The 17,432-nt window shown below is 28.2% G+C and overlaps 1 pseudogene; it reads right to left on the reverse strand.

The window, feature by feature from the left end:
- Positions 1-6,329: 6,329 nt before the first annotated feature.
- Positions 6,330-17,157, reverse strand: LOC113372123 (annotated as a pseudogene).
- Positions 17,158-17,432: the final 275 nt, after the last annotated feature.

The raw sequence follows: 17,432 nt of genomic DNA on the forward strand, positions 1-17,432 counted from the left end.
TTACCAGTACCGGGAATAGAATTGTGGAGAAGAGTTATGTTCAGCAGAAAGTTGAAGTTAGTAGAGAAAATTGTAATAGATTCAATTAGATATAATCTTCAGTAATTCAAAAGTTTGTTAGAAAACCTATCTATTTTAGTATTTGTTGTTATATTAGACAATTGGAAGAGTAATATTTTGAGTAATATTGTTTTAGTTTGAACGGTACGTCCTGTAGAGCTCTTTGAAATTGTCATACATACTTTGTCTAATTGCTAGTCTCTTGTACATATAGACAAAATCTTTTTAGATCAAAATTTTGTTAAAGAACCTATCAATTTTAGTATTTGATCTTATAATAGACACTTTGAAGAATAATATGTCCGAATTACAAGGTTGTAGTACAAACGGTGCGTCCTGTAAAGCTCTTTGAAATTTTTGCATACATACAATCTCCAGCTGCTAGTTTCTAGCACCTATAGATAAAATCTGTTTTAGTTCAAAATTTTGTTAGAAAACCTTTCAATTTTAGTATTTGATCTCATAATAGACACTTCGAAAAACAATATGTCGGAATTACAAGGTTGTAGCACAAAAGGTGCGTCCTGTAGAGTTCTTTGAAATTGTTGCATACATACTTTCTCCAAATGTCAGTCTCTAGCATCTATAAATAAAATCTGTTTTAGTTTAAAATTTTGTTAGAAAACCTGATAATTTTAGTATTTCATCTTATGATAGACACTTTGAGGAATATTGTGTCTAAATTATAAGGTTGTAGTACAAACGGTGCGTCCTATAGAGCTCTTTGAAATTGTCGCATACATATTTTCTTCAATTGCTATTCTCTGACGCTTATAAAAAAATCTTTTTTGGTTCAAAATTTTGTTAGAAAATCTATCGATATTATTATTGGTCTTTAAAATAGACACTTTGAAGAATATTATGTCCGAATTACAAAGTTGTAGTACAAACGGTGCGTCCTGTAGAGCTCTTTGAAATTATCACATACATTTTTTCTTCAATTGCAAGCCTCTAGCACACATAGATAAAATCTTTTTTGATTCAAAATTTTGTAGATAACATATTAATTTTAGTATTTGATCTCATGATAAACACTTTGAAGAATAAAATATCTGAATTACAAGGTTGTTTTGTACAAGCGGTGCGTCCTGAAGACATCTTTGAATCTATCGCTTACAATTTCTACTATTGCTAGTCTCTGACACCTATAGATAAAATCTTTTTTAATTCAAAATTTTGTTAGAAAACCTGATAATTTTAGTATTTCATCTTATGATAGACACTTTGAGGAATATTGTGTCTAAATTATAAGGTTGTAGTACAAACGGTGCGTCCTGTAGAGCTCTTTGAAATTGTCACATACAAATTTTCTACTATTGCTAGTCTCTGACGCTTATAGAAAAAAATTCTTTAATTCAAAATTTTGTTAGAAAATCTATCGATATTATTATTGGTCTTTAAAATAGACACTTTGAAGAATATTATGTCCGAATTACAAAGTTGTAGTACAAACGGTGCGTCCTGTAGAGCTCTTTGAAATTATCACATACATTTTTTCTTCAATTGCAAGCCTCTAGCACACATAGATAAAATCTTTTTTGATTCAAAATTTTGTAGATAACATATTAATTTTAGTATTTGATCTCATGATAAACACTTTGAAGAATAAAATATCTGAATTACAAGGTTGTTGTACAAGCGGTGCGTCCTGAAGACATCTTTGAATCTATCGCTTACAAATTTTCTACTATTGCTAGTCTCTGACACCTATAGATAAAATTTTTTTAATTCAAAATTTTGTTAGAAAACCTGATAATTTTAGTATTTCATCTTATGATAGACACTTTGAGGAATATTGTGTCTAAATTATAAGGTTGTAGTACAAACGGTGCGTCCTGTAGAGCTCTTTGAAATTGTCACATACAAATTTTCTACTATTGCTAGTCTCTGACGCTTATAGAAAAAAATTCTTTGGTTCAAAATTTTGTTAGAAAATCTATCGATATTATTATTGGTCATTAAAATAGACACTTTTCTGAATGACATATGTGAATGGCAAGGTTGTAGTACAAACGGTACGTCCTGTAGAGCTCCTCGAAACTATCGCATACATACTTTCTACAATTACAAGTCTCTGACACCCATAGACAAAATTTTGTTTAAATCAAAATTTTGTTAAAGAACCTATTAGTTTTAGTATTTGATCTTGAAAAAGACACTTTGAAGAATAACATATGTGAATTACAAGGTTGTACAATAAACGGTACATCCTGTAGAGCTCTTTAAAATTGCTGCATACATACTTTCTACAATTGCAAGTCTCTAGCATCTATAGATAAAATCTTTTTTAATTCAATATTTAGTTAGAAAACTTGATAATTTTAGTATTTCATCTTATGATAGACACTTTGAGGAATATTGTGTCTAAATTATAAGGTTGTAGTACAAACGGTGCGTCCTGTAGAGCTCTTTGAAATTGTCGCATACATACATTCTTCAATTGCAAGTCTCTGACGCCCATAGATAAAAACCTTAATAAAAAATTTTGTTAGAAAATCTGATAATTTTAATATTTGTGCTCATAATAGACACTTCATAGAATATCATGTCTAAATTACAAGATTGTAGTACAACCAGTGCGTCCTGTAGAGCTTTTTGAAATTGTCGCATACATACTTTCTACAATTGCTAGGCTCTAACACATATAGATAAATCTTTTTTGATTCAAAATTTTGTTAGGAAACCTATTAATTTTAGTATTTGTGCTCATAATAGACACTTTAAAGAATTTTATATCCAAATTACAATGTTGTTGTACAAACGGTGCGTTCTGTAGAGCTCTTTGAAATTGTCGCATACATACTCGTACATTCTCCAAATGCTAGTCTCTAGCATATATAAATAAAATCTGTTTTAGTTCAAAATATTGTTAGAAAACCTATCAATTCTAGTATTTCATCTCATAATAGATACTTTAAGGAATATTGTGTCTAAATTACAAGGTTGTGTTACAAACGGTGCGTCCTGTAGAGCTCTTTGAATTATCACATACAAAATTTCTCCTGTTGTTAGTCTCTGACACCTATAGATAAAATCTTTTTTGATTCAAAATATTGTTAGAAAACCTGATAATTTTAGTATTTGATCTTATAATAGACACTTTGAAGAATAATATGTCCCAATTACAAGGTTGTAGTACAAACGGTGCGTCCTGCAGAGTTCTTTGAAACTCTCGCATACATACTTTCTCCAAATGCTAGTCTCTAGCATCTATAAATAAAATCTGTTTTAGTTCAAAATTTTGTTAGAAAACCTGATAATTTTAATATTTTATCTTATAAAAGACACTTTTAAGAATAATATGCTCGAATTACAAGGTTATAGTACAAACGGTGCGTCCTGTAGAGTTTTTTGAAATTGTCGCATACCTACTTCTTCTTGTTGTTAGTCTTTAGAACCTATAGATAAAATCTGTTTTAAATCAAAATTTTGTTAGCAAACCTATCAATTTTAATATTTAATCTCATAATAGACACTTTGAGGAATAATATGTCCAAATTACAAGGTTGTAGTACCAACGGTGCGTCCTGTAGAGCTCTTTGAAATTGTCACATACATACTTTCTACAATTGCAAGTCTCTGAATTTATAAATAAAATCTTTTTTAAATCAAAATTTTGTTAGAGAACCTATCAATTTTAGTATTTGATCTTATGACAGACACTTTGAAGAATAATATATCTGAATTGCAAGGTTGTAGCACAAACGGTGCGTCCTGTAGAGCTCTTTGAAATTGTCGCATACATACTTTCTCCAAATGCTAGTCTCTAATGCACATAGTTAAAATCTTTTGGATTCAAAATTTTGTTAGAGAACCTATCAATTTTAGTATTTGTACTCATAGTAGACACTTTTAAGAATAATATGTCCCAATTACAGTGCGTCTTGTAGAGCTCCTTGAAATTGTTGCATACATACATTCTTCAATTGCAAGTCTCTAGCATCTATAAATAAAATATGTTTTAAATCAAAATTTTGTTAAAAAACCTATGAATTTTAGTATTGTCTATTATAATAGACACTTCATAGAATATCATGTCTAAATTACAAGATTGTAGTACAAACGGTGCGTCCTGTAGAGCTTTTTGAAATTGTTGCATACATACTTTCTACAATTGCTAGGCTGTAACACATATAGATAAAATCTTTTTTGATTCAAAATTTTGTTAGAAAACCTATTAATTTTAGTATTTGTGCTCATGATAGACACTTTAAAGAATTTTACATCCAAATTACAAGGTTGTTGTACAAACGGTGCGTCCTGCTGAGCACTTTGAAATTGTCAGATACATATTTTCTCCAGATGCTAGTATCTAACACATATTTTCACAAATTTTTTTTTCTTCCTTCGAAGTTAACAAATAACAACTGTCTTATTCTATTTCAGGTTCAGGATTTTCCTGGTTGTTCCAACTTTCCATCGACAACCACCACCGATACAAAAGACATTCAGCAAAAACCCTCAACAGCTTTATCAGGAGCTGCTGCATTTTTTGGAGCAATGGGACAGGATTGGTTTCGAACTGGTTAATGATATAAACATAAGTATATAAATATTTTTGTATATAATATTTTATTAGGTTTAATATTACAATTATATAAAGACTTATTGCGAAAGTGTTGAATGTTAAAGCATTATTGTAAATAACATTCTATGATAATAATTTTAATATAAATAATATATTTTAATATAATATTAAATGAATATCTTATTCGGATTTCAGACTTGAAACAACGAAAATCGCGTAATAGGATTTTCTTTAAAAATTATACAAAAGTCTGAAGGTTACTTATTGCAGTTTGCTTATAATTAAATTCTTACTAAATAAATAAATAAATAAAAAATGAATAAGAAATTAAATTAAACTAGTGGTGTCTTAAGGCAAATTGCTGGAACTTCCAGTACCGTAATTAAACACTCGAGGAATAAAAATAATAAATGATTATTTCAATTCGAAATATATTATTTAATATATAAACTTACTGTAAATTTATGTGTGTGTTATAAGAAATTTGTACATTTTTTTTAACTTGATTTTTTGAGAATTTTGACGTTTTTTCCGAATTTTTAATTTTGTTTTGAATTTTTGGAAAAAAATCGTTTTCTTTGGAAATTTAGAACTTTTTTAAAAATATTCTATTTTTTTTAAATTTCAAAATATTCTAAAATTTTGTAAAAAATCGATTTTTTTAATTTCGGTATTTTTTGAAATTATTCAAAATTCAACTTTATTTTGAAAATGTGTAAAAATTTCGAAAATTTGAATTTTTTTAAACTTTAATTTTTTTACAAATTTTGTTTTTTTTTTTTTAATTTTTAAAATTGTGATATTTTTTGTTAAAGCATTTTTAGCACACCGTCTACATAAACAAAAGGTTTTTTTGAATTAATCTAATCGGATAATCCGTTCTCTCAAAAACTGCATCGATATTTTTACACCATTTGCTCTCCATTCCTCCGAAACGGCTGGACGTGTCTTTTGATTTTTTTTAAAATTGTTTAATTAATTTTTTTGACATTTGTGGAAAAAACTTTTTTTTTCATTTCTTGAGAATTTGGAAATTTTTGAAAATATTCGATTCTCTTTGGAAATTTTAAAATATTCCCAAATTTTTGGAAGAAATCGTTTTTTTTTTTATTTTGATATTTTGTGAAATTTTTCAAAATTCAAATTTATTTTGGAAGTGTGTAAAAGACGTGCAAAAAATGCTTTGACAAAAAATTTCGTGATTTTGGAAATTTAAAAACAAATTCAAAGTTTTCAAAAAAAAATTAAAATTTAAAAAAAATTCAAATTTTCGAAAAACTTTAAATTAATGACAAGCAAAATGTTTTTCGAATTTGCCATTATTTTACTTTTTTTACTAAATCTCCGAAACCGCTTGACCTGCTTTTTCAAAAATTTAACCAGTCAATACAAATAAAATGTTTTTCGAAATACTCAAATTGGACGCTCCGTTGTCTCAAAAACTGAATTACCGTTTTTGGTACTTTTTGCCTCGTTCCTCCAAAACGGGTAGACCTGCCTTTGGCAACAACTAATCAGCACGTCTCCTTATCACTACGAAACGAATGTTTTTTGAATTATTCAAATTGTTTGTATCAAATCAAACTTGTATCCGCACACACACATTCATTTTTTCTAAGGTATGCCAAAATGTTCAGAAACCTTTGAAACGAAAAATAATTTTCGTTTTTTTTTGCGTTTAATATTACTTAACTAATAAATATATTCTTAATGCTAAAATATTCTTATATCATACATCTAATTAAGATACTCTTGCTGAAAAATTATTAACAGCTCCATTGAACCACTTGCTGGTCAAAAAGTAGTATAAAATTGCACCATACGTTGTGTACAAAAGACTATAATAAATCACAGCCAATCTGAAATAAATATAAATAAATATTTATATTATCTACATATATATAAAATAAGTCGGGATTTCCTTCCTGACGATATAACTCCAGAACGCACGAACCGATTTCGACAATTTTGCATTCGTTGGAAAGGTCTCGGGCTCCGCAAGGTTTATAGCTAAGAAAATTAGTGGTACATGGCATCGTGCCATTTAGAAAATCATTGTTTTTCACATGGGCAGTTATACGTTGCCTGTTCACGAGTTGGAAAACCATCCGCTTTGTTTGTGTTAATGTCAGACCAGAAAACAAAAAATGTGGTTCACCAAAGAGCACTTCAATGAAACGCATAATTTGCGGATTCACTTTCATTTACTTAGAGAAGTTCAACTAAAAAACACTTCATTTTTGTAATCGAAATAAATTAATTACTGTTGTGTAATAAAATCTAATTTTTCCTTTTCAAATATAAAACAAACAAAAAATTTCTTCATCTTTCTCACGAAACCATCTGGTGGCGAAACGGAGTTCGTCGGGTTTGCTAGTTGATAATATAAATTTATTTTACGTACCTTTTGTGTCGTTTCATGTCCTTTTCAAAATTAATCGGTTCCTTCAGCAAATACAACTTGGATCCTGTTAGAGCTTGTCTCATATAACTATCGATTGAGAAACCATCAAAGGAATAAGCAAATTTGTCTCTAAACGGTTAAAAAAACACAAAATTATATCAATTAATATTTTATTTATCATTTTATTCTATTATTACTTGTCTTCAGGGTTTAGTTTATCAGTCAATGACCACATGTTGTCACTTTTGAAGTCCCAAGGTCTGGTCAGAAAGTATGCGATGGTCATCATACCGATGAAGAGTTTTTTGAACAATTTAACGAACCTACAATATGTAAGTTCAATTGTGTTAATTGACCTACAAATTGAGGATGTAATATATATATATATATATATATATATATATATATATATTTATATATATAAAGCGAGAGGTTTTTCTTCAGATGGTGAAATAATATGATAAAATTGTTTCTTGGGCATCCATCCAGTAATTAAAAAACAGTTTTATCGAAAAATGTTTTTATTTAGAGAAACATACGTTTCGGGTCTAGATTTGACCCATCTTCAGTGCTACAAATAAATATAACAGGGTTACAAATTAAAACAATATAAAAAAAATATATAATTACAGAAAAAAAAATAAGTAGAACAATGTATATCAAAAGTATATATGAAAAACAAACATAAAATAAGCTAATGCAAAGAAACTCACCATACAAATAAATTTTAAAAATTTTTTCTTAAAAAATAACACAAAGAAACAACACAAAATTGTAAAGAAAAAATAATTATTTATGTTTATTTTATGTTTGTTTTTCATATATACTTTTGATATACATTGTTCTACTTATTTTTTTTTCTTCTGTAATTATATATTTTTTTTATATTGTTTTTATATATATATATATATATATATATATATATATATATATGTATATATATATATATATATATATAAAGCGAGAGGTTTTTCTTCAGATGGTGAAATAATATGATAAAATTGTTTCTTGGGCATCCATCCAATAATTAAAAAACAGTTTAATCGAAACTTGCTTCCCTTGGGAGCAAGGAAATTCGAAAATGTCCATATTAGGGACCACCCCAATATACATATATATATATGATAAAATTGTTTCTTGGGCATCCATCCAGTAATTAAAAAACAGTTTTATTGATAAATGTTTTTATTTAGAGAAACATACGTTTCGGGTCTTGATTTGACCCATCTTCAGTGCATACAAATAAATTTTAAAAAATAACACAAAAAACACAAAATTGCACGAAAAAATACGTGTTACACGTAACACGGTCTCCAAACTGACAACATGTTCGTTTGGAATAAGCTTTTTTATAATAAAATATATTATTTATTTTGATTTTACAATTTTTTTAAAAAAAATTTCATAACTCGACGTCTTATCAATTTTTAATTTCATATTTATTTTTTCGTGCAATTTTGTGTGTTTTTTGTGTTATTTGTTAAAATTTATTTGTATGCACTGAAGATGGGTCAAATGAAGACCCGAAACGTATGTTTCTTTAAATAAAAACATTTATCAATAAAACTGTTTTTTAATTACTGGATGGATGCCCAAGAAACAATTTTATCATATATATATATGTATATTGGGGTGGTCCCTAATATGGACATTTTCGAATTTCCTTGCTCCCAAGGGCCCGAATGGTTCCAAATTGGTAAAAAACAATTCTCTGAAAGTTTTCGCTCTCAATATTATCTTTTAGATAGAGCGCAATTCAATCAAACTTCGTATGGAAATAGCATGAAATAAATTTTAAAAATTAAAAAATAATTTTTAAGTACAACTTAGCGACAAATGAATTTAAAGTGAAAATTCGTGTCATTTTTAATTGAAAATTCGACGCTCTGCAAAATTTTTGAAATTTTTTTCATGCTATTTCCATACAAAACTTTGATTGAATTGCGCTCTATCTAAAAGACAATATTAAGAGCTAAAACTTTCTGAGAATTGTTTTTTATCAATTTGGAACCATTTGAGCCCTTGGAAGCAAGGAAATTCGAAAATGTCCATATTAAGGACCACCTTAATGTATATATTCATGTATGTTTATATATTGTAAACTTACATTGGTTTGCGTCCTGTGATTTTTAAAGCGCAATCCAGCAATGCTCCGGGGATTACGTGTTTGAAGAAATACTGGAAAAAAATTAATTTATATATTAATGCGATCGAATTTTTTTGCTCCCAAAGGCTCAAAGGTTTCAAAATTGATGAAAGAAAATTCTCTGAAAGTTTTAGCTCTTAATATTAACGTTTAGATAGTCCGCAATTCAATTGAAAGTTTCGTATATTTATTATTAAGTAAATTCTTGCGCAATCTGTGATATGAGACTTGTGTAATTTTGATGGCTGATAATTTGAGAGTCAATATCACCAATTTAATAAATATTTTGATGCAGAATTAATCTTGATGCCATGATGAATAGATATTTCGTTAAAGAGTCCATATGGATTTAATTAAAGGTTAAGTGTTTTATAAGTGTCATAATATTTGAATTCACAAATGCTATCACAGATGGCGCAATAGTTAATGTTAATAATAAATATACTAAACTTTTAATTCAATTGCGGACTATCTAAATGTTAATATTAAGAGCTAAAATTTTTAGATATTTTTGTCCATTAATTTGGAAGCATTTGAACCCTTGGGAGCAAAGAAATTTAAAAATGTCCATATTAAGGACCACCATAAGGACAAAATTTATATTTTGATATTGTTACTTCACTCAATATATATATATATATATATATATATATATATATATATGTGTGTGTTAAAGAAGTTGGTTTTGATGTTGAGAAATATGAGTAAGTTCTTCAAGGGCATACATCAAATAAAAGGCAAAGATTTAGAAGTTAATCTTTACTTTTTGCCAAAAGTATTTCAAAAATACAACTCCAACATTCTAAGAATCTTTCTTTTATTACAAAAAATTTTATTTATCAATTTGGATATTTTTTAATTGTGAACTGTAGACATCAATGTTAGTAATATATCTTTGTTACTATTATAATTGTTTCCATACATACGTGAATTCTGAAGGTAAACTCATTGGTGCATGTGTTCATGGCAGGATACCAAAGGACATCACTGAAGGGTTGATCTTTTATGATTTTTAAACCAACATCTCGCCATTGATTGTGAGATGTTTCTAATTTGCCCAGGACTGAACAATTGTATACTGGAAGTCTTGGAACACCAGGACTTCTAAAAGAGAAATAGACTCTTTATAAAGCAATTTAAAAGACAGAAATAAGTTTTTTTTCGGACCAAAGGATTTTGTTAAGACCAATGATTTATTGACCCTGATTTTTTCTAAATTAATTTTTATAAATTGTTCGTCATTGGTTTCTTGGAAATCCTAGTTATAATGTATATAATAACATTTTTGCAAAAATCTAGTGATAATGTGGTAGAAATTTAATGAGAATTTAGTATGAACCTTACAAGAATCTGGCAAAAATCTTATGACATACTCAAATAGCTCAAATCTAGATTCTGACTAGAATCCGGTCAGAATCGAATAAGAATGTAAGAAGATTCTGACAAGACTCTAATAGAATTAGGATAAAAGAAATAAAGTTTATCTCATCAAATTTTGGTGGAAATTCACTAAGAACCAAGTGAAAATAATTTAAGAATCTTGTATAATGGAGGATCTAATATGCAAAGAATGAAATAATTTTGGTGACTCTAATTGGGATAAAATATTCTGGTAGGAATTGCATGACAGTCCACTAAAAATCAAGTAAGAGTCTGATAAAATTGTACAAACCTGTGGTAAGCATCTAATAAAAATCCTGTCAGAATTCAAAATAATTGGTGAGAATCGAACAAAAATCTACTAGGAATCTTATAAGAGAGAAATCTTCGTGAGAATCTGCTTGGAATCTAGTTAGCATTTATTTTGAATCTACTTGAAATCTATTTAGAATATATTTCTAACAACTTTCAGTTGTAAAAATCTAGTTAGAATTGAAAAAGAATCTGGCAAGGCTCTTATAGGATCAGGATAATAGATTCTGGTAACAATCTGATCAGATCCATTGAGAATCTAGCAGCTCTTATAAAATTCTTGTACGAGCCTTGTGAAAGTCTGGTAAAAATCTTATAGGAAACTCGAGCGATTCTAAAAAAAATCCAGTCAAAATTTGATATGGTTCTGATGAAAATCTATTTAGAATTTAAGTAGATTTAAGTTAGAATCTTTTTCCAAATTTGTAAAAGAATCGTGAAAAACTAATCAGAAATAGATCAGTTCTTTCTGGACCAAAGGATTCTTCAAATATCCAGACCACTATCTTGACTGAGTTTAAATTGTAAATATTGTTCAGTATTTGTGGTAAATTGTTTATTAACTTACTTGTCAACTATCTTTTGCCAAGTAGCGATGATCAAAGCCTTCACCACAATATCCAAAGGCATATAGTCTTGCAATAGAGTCGTACCGGTGTATGTAGTCCTCATAATTCCTATTTTATAACAATAAATTATTGAAATTCTAAAAAAATTAAACTATCCAATTAATCTCCTACCTTTGCCAACTGCAATTCCAAATCCAATCGGACCATAGAAATTATCGTGCCAACCAGGAATTGGATCTTTCCACGTAGAAATCACTTGGGAAACAGATTTATGTTAAAAATTTATTTATTTATTTATTTATTTATTTATTCATAAGCAAGCCGTAATCAATAATAATAGATATTATTTCAGGCTCTTGTCATGCTTATTCATAGTTAATATTAAAAGGATAGCAATTTTATAATAATCATAGTAGCTGCACGAATTTCGCTTCTGAAAAAAAAGAGCTGAAAAAAAGCATTCGAACATTAAATACGATGTTCATCATCAAGTTCATCATATTAAAGTCTATTTGACCACCAGTCAAGCTCAAAATTCTTGCACAAGGTTGAAAGTTATACTCATTTAAAACCGTAAAAAAATTAAATTAATAAAACAGCAATAAAAAAAATGAAAAAAAATTAAACGGCTGGATTGATTTTGAAAAACTAAAAGCATTTTATGGCACTAAATAAGAACTTGCGTTAGATACTTAGACGATTTGTTGATGATGGATAAAACGATTATGGTACATCCAATTGTGGATGTTCTATTTAACATGGTTATCGGTTTATACACCAAATTGTGATGGTGATAGTTAGAAAATCATCTTAAATAAACTATAGTTATAAAAAAACGTCTTGACTGATCTTGGAAAAACACTAATCGATACTTGTTATCGATGATGGTGATAATTGCAGCGGTTGTGATACAAAATACTAAAATTGATAAGTGAAAAAATATTTATGTACTTACTAGGGATCGTCGCTTTTTAAAAACCGTTTTTTTGGCGAAAGTTATGTAATTCGAAAACCGGATTTTCAGTGAAAAAAGCCGGTTTTCACTGTATAAATGAAAAATGACAAATATAGCCAAATATAAAAGATAGATGAAAGCGTTTTGATTCTTGAAAACATTTCGTTACAATAGCATTTGATATCTTATCAGTCTGCAATGGTTCCCAGAAAGGTTTTGTTAATAATAATTTAGATTTTTATACCAGTGTATATATTAATTTAAATCAGTGTGACTTCTTCTTGAAGAAGTAACTTCCTCTACTTAAACTTAAAAAAAGAGTTTTATACCCTAAAAGCCACAAATTAAAGAACAAAAGACTTAGAATTATTAAATCAAGCTTTAAAAACAATTAAGCATAATTTAGTCGCAAGTATGAGAGTATTTACTATTTCAGAAAATTTTGTGAGAAACTTAAAGGACACGCCTAAGTAGCAATTTGATAGACGTTCTCAGTTTTTTTAAATCATAGTTTATTAAACAAAAAAACAATTAGAATGTTTAAAATTGATTAATTAAAATTGCTCGAAACAGACAATACTCGAGTTTAGCTTAATTGTTTTTAAAACTAAAATTGATATTAACAAATATGTATCAACACGTATCTAATATTTTTTTTAAATGTAATGTTTTTTATTTAAAAATGTATTATTTTTATTTATTCGAAAACTTTCCATTCACTATCATAAAAATATTTTCATTCTTTTATGTGAAAATGATGCATGAATAACGAATAATTATTTTCAAAGTTATTTAATCAAGATAAACTATTATTTTTTAGTTCTACTAAATAAAATTAAAATAATTTTGTTTACTATCTATAAAATTGAACAATAAATAAATTCAGTCAAATACTGGTCTAAATCACACTAAATTTGCGGATAAATTACATAATATTCGAGTAAAAATTTATTTTCTGTATAAAATTCGAAAACCGGTTTTTAGTAAAATTAAAATTCGAAAACCGGTTTTCTGAAATGTCGGTTTTTGTATAAACCCTAGTACTTACCTACTCCTGGTCTGAATAGTACTAATGGTAACTTGTGACTGTAGTCTTCTACAGCATTTTCTGCCAAATGTTTGGAGTACACATAGGTATTTCTGAGACCTCCCAGACACCTGCAGGTAAAAATCATTTGGTAAAAATATTGCATTGAATAATTTGTAATTATTTCATACTTTTCAGTCAAACAAGCCAAGTTGTAATCATCTTCGAACTCTTCCGCAACCCTGATGGCTTCCCTCCAATCTCCGTGGTCTCTGTACATTTTTTCCTCGATGACTGGTTTATCGGTGTTGCAATATGTGGTAGATACGTGAACACCAACCACCAGATTTGGCATCAGGAGCATCAGTTCTAGGATTTCTCTGGTTCCTCGAGTGTTCATCAGGGTCGCCTTTTTCATGTGGTCGTCGAATCTGGGGAAAATTACAAAAGTTGCAGAACTTGTGTAAATGATAAATGAATTAATTTTTTTTATTTACCTGACACTTGCAGCAACATGAAAAACAATATTGGACGCCAACACCAATTTTTTATCCTCTTCGCTCAAACCAAGCTGGAGACTTGTTACGTCACCAGGTACTGCCACTACTTTTTTCAAAGACTCTGGTTTGGTTTTTCTCACGATATCGAATAACTTGAAATATATATATTAAAAAATTTCAATATTTAGCTAGGTATGGATTAAGGTTTATACAAAAACCGACATTTCAGAAAACCGGTTTTCGAATTTGAATTTTACTAAAAAACCGGTTTTCGAATTTTATATAGAAAATAAATTTTTGCTCGAATATTCTGTAATTTATCCGCAAATTTAGTGTAATTTAGAGCAGTATTCGACTGAATTTATTTATCGTTAAATTTTATAGATAGTAAACAAAATTATTTTAATTTTAATTAGTAGAACTAAAAACTAATAGTTTATCTTGATTAAATAACTTTGAAAATAATTATTCGTTACTCATGCATCATTTTCACATATAAGAATGAAAATATTTTTATAATAGTGAAAGGAAAGTTTTCGAATAAATGAAAATAATACATTTTAAATAAAAAAATGCATTAAATTAAAAAAAAATATATTAGATACATGTTAATACATACTTGTTAATATCAATTTTTACTTCTAAAAACAATTAAGCTAAACTCGGGTATTGTCTGTTCCGAACAATTTTAATTAATTAATTTTAAACATTCTAATTGTTTTTTTGTTTAATAAAATATGATTGCAGAAAACTGAGAACGTATATTGAATTGCTACTTAGACGTGTCCTCTATTGTTTACTCACAAAATTTTCTGAAATAGAAAATACTTTAATACTTGCGACCAAATTATGCTTAATTGTTTTTAAAACCTGATATAATAATTCTAAGTTTTTTGTTCTTTAATTTGTGACTTCTAGGGTTTACAACTTTTTTTTTAAGTTTGAGTGGAGAAAGTTACTTCTTCAAGAAGAAGTCACATTGATTTAAATTAATCTATACACTGGTATAAAAATCTAAATTAATATATACAAAACCTTTCTGGGAACCATTGCAGACTGATAAGATATCAAATGTTATTGAAACGATATGATTTCAAGAATCAAAACGCTTTCATCTATCTTTTATATTTTGGCTATATTTGTCATTTTCCATTTATACAGTGAAAACCGACTTTTTTCACTAAAAAACCGGTTTTCGAATTCCATAATTTTCGCCAAAAAACCGGTTTTTGTATAAACCCTAGTATGGATGTATATATTTACCGGATTGTCTAAAATTCCGTTGAGTCTGTCTTGTATGGCAACGCCCTTTTTTGGACGCAGTAAAAGGTAAATAATTTGGACATCACACAATCGTAGAAGAATTTCCACGATTGCTTTTTCCAATAAATCCTGAAATGATAATAATAATTTTAATATGTACCTGATTTTTAGGTAAAGGATTGAAAATTCGGGTGAAAGTCTTCTAAAATTGGGAGCAGTAGTGTCCAAAATTGGCAGTAAAATTGATCGATGAGAATTTAGGACATATATGAGATCAAAAGGTATTTATGAAGATATTTATACTGATTTTTGTACTGAGTTGTGCATGAAATTATTATTAACTTCCTGTAGGGTAAGTTATAGTAATGGACCAAAAATCAAAAATGCAAGTTTTTGCATATTTTCACGTTTCAGTGGTTTCTGAACATTTTTGTATACTTAAGAAAAAATGAATCTGTATGTGCGTGTGTGTCGGGAACACCGATCAACCGATTTGAATAAGTCTAAAAGCATTCGATTCGTATTGATAAGGAGACGTGCTGATTAGTTTTTGGCAAAGGCAGGTCCAGTCGTTACGGAAATACGGAGCAAAGAGTGCAGAAAATAGAAATCGAGTTTTTGAGAGAACGGAGCACCCGATTTGAATGATTCAAAAAACATTCATTGGGGAAAAAGTGGTGATTAGTTTTTGGCAAAGGCAGGTTTAGCCGTTTCGGAGATACGGAGCTAAATGTGTAAAATTGACAGTTTTGAGAGAACTAAGCATCCGATTTGAATGATTTAAAAATCTTTCTGCTTGTGTTGACAAAACAATTGCTTTCGAAAAAAAAATTCAATATTAATTTTTTTGTATATAGAAAATCATTTATATAGGTTTTAATTTAATTCTGAAATAAATAAATAATTTTATTTTGTAATTCAGTTTCTGTAATTTTATAAATATTTGACAATGTTACAGTAGTTATTTATAATAATCTGATTGAAAACATTTAATATTCCTCGAATATTTCATTACTGTACGGGAAGTTCCAGCAATTTGCCGTAAAGCACGATGCCATACACAATCAGTTTTTATATCTTTATAATATAATATTTATAATATAATTAATTCTTGATATGTTATATAATTTTAAATGTCATAAATATCTAATAAAACTTGGTAAAAACAACCAGATTCTGGCAAAAACTCATAAGAATGTAATAGGAATTTTAAAAAAGTCGCACGAACTTTAGATTTTATTGCTAAAAATCTTATGAAAAAATAGTGCACATGTAAGAAGGGAATCTAATATTAATTCAATATTTTTTCGGTAGGAATTGTAGGAAAATCTAATACGATTATAAAATCTAAGCAGATTTTAGTGAATGTCTACTAAGAATCTGGTCGAAACTTTATAAGAATCAAATAAAAAATTTATAAAATCTGGTTTATAATAAACCAGTCCGAATCTAAAATAATTGTGGTAAAAATGTAATGGGATTCCACTAGAAGCCTTATAAGAGTCTAGTTATGTTCTGAGAAATCTAGTAAAATTTAAGTTAGACCTGGTTAGAATCTAGTTAGCATCTATCTACAATATACTTAGATTTTAAGTAGATTCAAGTTAAAATCGTAAAATAATTGTAAAAAAAATTAATCAGCACAAATACCAAATCTATCAAACGAATTTTTAAAAATTTTAAAGTTGGTTCAGGATTTATTGCGAAACTTTGGACACTTTTTTTGCACTTTTCTCAAATCTAATCGAGGAAGCTCCTTATTGAGTTTAACCGAATGCTTTTTAAATTTGTTAAATCGGTTCACAAAGAGTACTTTTGTTATATTTAGTCTCATTCGATTCAGAATAACTTGAAACGTCTAGAAAGCATAAAATTAGCATTGTATATGTATATATATATATATATATAATATATATATATATATATAATTTTTATTATTATCTCACCGCTGCCACCAGTTATAAAAATCTTCATGTCCTTAAAAAACTCCGGAATGCTCGGCGGCAAAACCATTATTATTATTATTATTTATTATTACAATGACAAACGTATTGTTGGAAAATATATTTCCGACTGAGACGAGTCTACTCATACCCGATGACATTTTGTTTAAAACTATTAGAACTTATAAATAATTTTAAAGTAAATTCACGAAAAAAACGTTATTCGAAAACGAACAGACAGAGACAATCCGTCGGGGTCAGAAGGTCAGGACACGACGCGAGGGTAATGCACTCGTCGAAAGATACATTGTTTGAGGAGAAAATAGAACGGGATATATATATATA

Source organism: Ctenocephalides felis, unplaced genomic scaffold (assembly GCF_003426905.1).
Source record: "Ctenocephalides felis isolate EL2017-DRISC unplaced genomic scaffold, ASM342690v1 CF-g0.4_SCAFFOLD_01595, whole genome shotgun sequence".
NCBI classification, from domain to species: Eukaryota; Metazoa; Arthropoda; class Insecta; order Siphonaptera; family Pulicidae; genus Ctenocephalides; species Ctenocephalides felis.